This window comes from Tetrao urogallus, assembly GCF_951394365.1.
Source record: "Tetrao urogallus genome assembly, chromosome: 7".
In the NCBI taxonomy this organism is placed as follows: Eukaryota; Metazoa; Chordata; class Aves; order Galliformes; family Phasianidae; genus Tetrao; species Tetrao urogallus.
In genome coordinates, this window is record NC_136820.1 from 12,333,944 (window position 1) to 12,339,943 (window position 6,000).

A 6,000-nucleotide genomic window follows, 5' to 3' on the forward strand; every position below is an offset into this window, starting at 1 on the left:
GCTATGATTCACAAAGGCATCTTAAAACTGTCCTTGATGTATTGACTTATGTCTCCATTACCTGAAATTTGATTGCAAGGGGGCTTGAAAGGGTAAGAATACCTTCCTCATGAAAATTTTTGAGAGAAAAGATTACGTTGGGGTATTTGAGCCTGTCAGGCTCAGAAGAAATATGGGCATACTTTCCCAATTAGGTACCAAAACTAATGTGAAAATTAGATACAGATTCTTGACCCAAGCTCATAAGAACACAGCTCTGTGTTGTGCCACTGAGGTTTACTGCCTAGAGTCTATCCATTACTCTGCTGCAAGTTGTAGATAGGCTTGAAAGATGTACCTGAGCTACCTACTAGATGTTCAGCTACATAAATACTATTCTGTATTACTGGTGGTACAGGCAGGCTTAAGAAAGAAATGTTTTCTATGCAGTGTATGTTAAACAAATACAATTTCATAATTCCCAACTAACAGGCAATCTAAACAACTATTTTTTCTTTGATCTATGTTTTTTTCAATGCTACTCTTTTTGAAAGGAGGAAGTCAGTATCAAAACATAAAAGGCTTTCTTCCTTGACAACAGGTTATGCTTTTTCCAAGAAGATAGCAATGCAATTTAAACGTTGATCTGTGGCCATTTCCCCTAACTGATCTGATCTGTCGCTAAAGCCCAACACTTTATCATATAATAAGCTCACAATCTTTGATTGTCACTGACACCAGCACAGGAGCACTGATCAGAAAAAATCTTCCTTTGATTTCTCTGGGTGGAGGATCAGATGCAGCAGTGCAAAGGAAAGAGCTGAGAGGAAAAAAATAGAAGGGAAAGCACAAGAAACTTTTGATTTCTGCCCACAGAGATATTCTTTAGAACTACAGACAACAGTCCATTTTCTCTTCTTAGGGTGAGCAAAACCTTTCTATATGCAACACCTGCAAATTACAGAATAATGTGAGATGTCTTAAAAACAATCAATGTTACATGATGGTATGTGACTTCCAGTAGATACTTCTGCTCCACAGCTATGTGTATGCAGCCACCTAGTCCTTGTTTTTTTTTCCTGTTTCAGAAAGAGATTTTTTCCCAGATCTATTCAAACTCAAACTTAGTGTTTATTGGCTTTGCATTTAGTTCAGTTCTGACAAGATTTAATTTTTCACATGCCTCTTGATTCAAAGAGGTAAGACAAAGAGGTAGACAGGCAAGCTTGTGAAGTGCAAATGCTTTATGCTTTCTGGTATCTCCTTCTTGAGAGCAAAGATTTGCACATTATGAGAGCTCTGTATCAGATTTTTGCTGTTAGTTGGCAACCCTGCACATGACAAAGGAGTTGAAACTAGATGATCACTGTGATCATTTTCAACCCAGGCCATTCTATGATTCTGTTCTTTTGAGCTATTGTGATGACGTGGACAAACTATTCCATTATATTCAGGAGTGTGGATGCTTTGTTGTATCATATATGCTTCTAAGCCACTGAGAATATTCTGAGGTTTTTGAGGATTCCACACTTACTCCAAAGTCTTACTCTTCTGTAGTTGTTGTTGCCCGTATGTGTCCTGAGCTCACAGCATGTCTGTATGCCAGTACAGGTGTAAGAGACTTCAGGTGCCTCGATCATCTGCAAACCTGAGCAAGGCTTTCAGATTAACGTATGTGTATTTTGAGAAAAAGAATTGTGCATTCTTCTAAGCTGCATTTTCAAATAGAAGTCTTCCTTTGATTTATGAATTTATTTTGCTCACAGGAACAGTGCCGTTAGAGCTATTCTAAAGTAACTTTTCACATCAGTAGCAGGGCTGGTGTGAGAAAGGACGAAAGTGGATGCTAAGGTATTTTAGGAAGTTTCCTGTTCATTTAAAATAAAAAGTACAGTAATTAGACAGAGCAACCAGTGCCAAATGCAATGTAGCACCTATGAAAGACTTAATTACAGAGGAAGGTTATGTGTCCCAATTGACAGAGTAATCTGTACTCTAATTTACTTGTCTTACAACTCATTACATCTGAGATATTGATTTTCCAGTAGATGCCTTCAGTGGATAAATAAGTGCATTTTCTCAGGGACCTTGTTTTGAGTCTGATCCGTGAACCCCTGTCAAATGAGCATAGAAAGCTCAAACTTCTCTATTAGGCGGTGTCTGTAGAATAATCAAAGCAGTCATACTTCAATACTGCTAGTAACTTGTAAATAAAGGGCAGACAGAAATGAGTCAGATAGAATTGTTGCCTTTGAGACTTAAAAGATGATGCTCTAGCAGGAAGTAGAAGTAAACAGTGATTAGATTTTAGTTATGGACCTCGAATTTTAGGCTTTAGTAACACATTTACTTCAATTATACTCTATAAACTTAGTGCAATGAGCCAAGGAGATGAGGGGAACCTAGAGTTGTTAAACCTTGTTCTGATGCTTTATAAGAAGTTGAACATCTTCAAAGTATACTTCAATTCATAAAGTAGTCGCTCTGTTGTGGGTGAGATAACTGCTAACTGTGGCCGAGGAAGCATGAGATATTTATGTAATGTATGTATGTAAGATTTATCCGAAGCTCTAGAATTCTGGAAGATATTACAGTGTTGTATTGGTCAGAATTTTCAGCATTTGCAACTCTTGCACTGATTGGCAGAAGTTATTTGTGCTCAGCAATTCAAAGCAACAAGAATTTAATTGAGAAGTATTATGTTCCCACTATGTTCTCTTAAACGAATAATTCCCTGGGATATTGTTTGCTTTTTTTCTTCCTTTTTTCTTCTTTTTCCTCCTGGAAGTAAATAGTCAACTTGTTAATTGCTTACTTACTAACACATTACTGAAAACACTGTTGATGGTTTGATTTTATAAGTAACGCAGGAGTTAGCGTAATTGACTGTATCCAACATCCATCCAGACTTGCATTTCCAGCGACCAGCATTAGTCACTACCGTGAGTTTTAGAGAGTGAAATTTGATCTTTCATAGAAAATTTTGCAATAGTATAATAGAATAATAGAATGATTTGGGTTGGATGGGACCTTAAATATCATCCAGTTCCAACTGTTTGCCATGGACAGAGTTGCCACTCACCAGATCAGTCTGTCCAGGGTCCCATCCAACCTGGCTTTGAATGCCAGGGCATCCACAGCTTCTTAGGCAGCCTGTACCAATGTCTTATTTCCCTCTGAGCAAAGAGTGTCTTCCAAACATCTAAACTAAATCTACCTTTTTTTTTTTAAATTCTAATCCATTCCCCCTTATCCTCTATCTATCAGTTGATGTAAAAAGTCACTCTCCTTCCTAGTTATAAGCTCTTTTCACGTACTGGAAGACCACAAAAAGATCTCCCCAGAACCTTCTGTTCTACAGACTGAACAAACCCAACTCCCTCAGCCATTCTTCATAGGAGAGGTACCCCAATCCTCTGATCATCTTCGTGGCCTTTCTCTGGGCCTGCTCCAACAGTGTCCTTTTTGTGCTAGGGGTCACATGTTGACTAGAGAGAAGTAGTAGAAAAGTAGTAGAAAAATTGTACTTGGCCTTCTCTTTAAACCTACTGAATATCCTGTAGAAATACAGTTTGCTCTGTTATATCTTTGATCAGTTTTAAAAATTCCTTCTGTTCTTATGTGTTTCTTTCTTGCCTAGGACACTCATCACTCGGTTTTCTATGCATTGTTTTATGGATCTGTCATTCCCAATTTTTTTTCTTTCCAAACAAAAGTAATAAGCTTTCTGTTTTTAATCTCTCCCAGTATGGAAACATTTCTGTGCCTTCAATCATTTTTATTGCCCTTTGCTGCCCCTTTCTATTTATAGTTTTTTTTTTTTTTTTTGTAAAATTGGATGAGCAGAAATGTTATATGATAGCACCACATTTTTTTTTTTTTTTTTAAATGTAGTGGCACTATGATATTTTCTGGATTGCTTGTTCTTTAATGAAGGCTAAAAAGCTATTCAGTGTTTTTTATAACGCCAGTGGGCACTGTCCTTCTCAGAAAAATGTCTGATTCCCTTTTTATCTAAATTGTTATTGAGTATGGGCCATCAGAGTATACAAGCAGTTCACCTTGTTCCTTCCATTATTCTGCATTCAACTCCATTTATGATGCATTTGCTATTATGTTATTCAGCTCCCTAATTACATCAGGTTCCTTAGTCAGCAATCATTCTTTAGGCCATGTGAGTTGGCAAGAAAACAAACAGGTCCTCCTTCCCCTCAAAAGAGATTTATGACACAGTGAAGGCAAACAATTTTGGATCACGTGCACTTTATCCTATCTCTCTTCAATCTTATTCACATGAGAAGATGCCTGCCTTTGGAGTGCCATTTATTTTCAAGGGATGTGATCACTTACAGAGTTGAGCACAGAGAATAGTGTGCAGATGAGGACCCCAAGTTATTCCAGTCCTATCAATTATTCTTTGAATACATGCAGCTTTTTTCTCTCCATCTGATTTTTCTGTGGCATTTTCAAGCTGCTTGTTTCTCCAACATCTTTTTAAGCAGATCTTTTCTGAAGATGTTACCCTTAGGGCTAACTGGCACCTGGATGTTATGTATTTTATTTCTGTTTATATCAGTAGGGATATTGTTTAGTCTAGTGGCTGGCAGTCTTCTTGGATAGCTGCTTTAACTATTGGTTTAACTATTTAAACTCTTGGATAGCTATCTAGCATCTGAATTTGATAATCTCCATGTATGAAAAGGCTTCCCATTCAGAGGAAGCTTTGCTTCTTAAAAAAGAAGGCAAAATCAGCAGACTGTTGTATGCCCCTAGTATCTGATTTTCACAACATCCCAAGTAGTGTTGCGTAGCCCTAGTGCACAGCAACCTGAGCATCATTCAACTAAAACCAGTCCCTGTTTTAGGAGCTCTAGTTCATGGCTTCAGGATATATATTTTTTCACCTGGACACTTGCTTTCTCATAATATGTCGACTTAAGTAAATAATTTGAGAGCAGAAAAATTTATATCTATAGAAAATTTATATCTATAGAAAAGTTTGGAACGCATTTCAGTAATCTTGATTAGAGAAACTTGGTTGTCTTTCAGTCAAGTACTTGTATTTTGTTTTTTCACTTAAAAGTATTCTTTTCATTTTATACATCATCATGTAAAATTAACCTGTGTGCCTATGTGCAATAGACTGGCTGGAATACTAACGAGAGTAACAGTGCTGAAAAGCCTCTCATTCTGATATTTGTATGTTCAGTGTCAGTGTTGCTTGGCATCATGACAATTCTGTTTTTATCCATTCACTCCTTAAATCGCCTAGTTACTAGGTTTCAGCAGGATGTGGAAATGTAAAGTATCATTAAAATATTGCTTAAAGATTTTTCTTGATGGGATCTTTTTTTCCCTTCATGTTTCCAAGTCTTTCAGAATTGAAACCTGTGTGTAACAATTTTTCTTTGGTAGTAACAGTAAAAAGCCACTAAATGTCTGTACTTTTAATAATGGAAAAATATCTGCTACTATGTCTTTATACCTTGCACAGTAGACTCTGTCTGATCTTTGTTCTTTTTTTGTTGCTTTTTTTTCCTTTCATTCATGATGTCAGATCTTGATCATTCTGAACTTCCTTTTATGCAGTGTAAAATAGTTTATGCTCTTCTCATTTACACATGCCAAAGATTTTGGAACCTCATGAAGTTTCTCCTTCTTTCCACTCTCTACTCCCTCTCACTCTTTAAAATCTCAACTTGCAACCCCACATGTTATTTCCTTAACAAGATGGAGGATGATCATGACCTAGTCCCAGAAATGCTATTTTTGATCTTCAAAGGGTGAAGCTAATAAATTAAATAATGTTCTTCCCATATCAAAGTCAGAGGAAGGCTTACTCGTCTCTTTCTTTCCCTTGAAATTGTCTCATTCCTTGAATCCAGAGACGTTTTTATTGTGTATATGTGTGAGGTATCAGCAAGTACTGTCCCCAGCCTGCAAGCATTGGAAGCTCTTGATCAGTTCCTTTCCAGAGATCTGCTAACAACAATTTAACTTAGCATAATTAGATTCATAGGA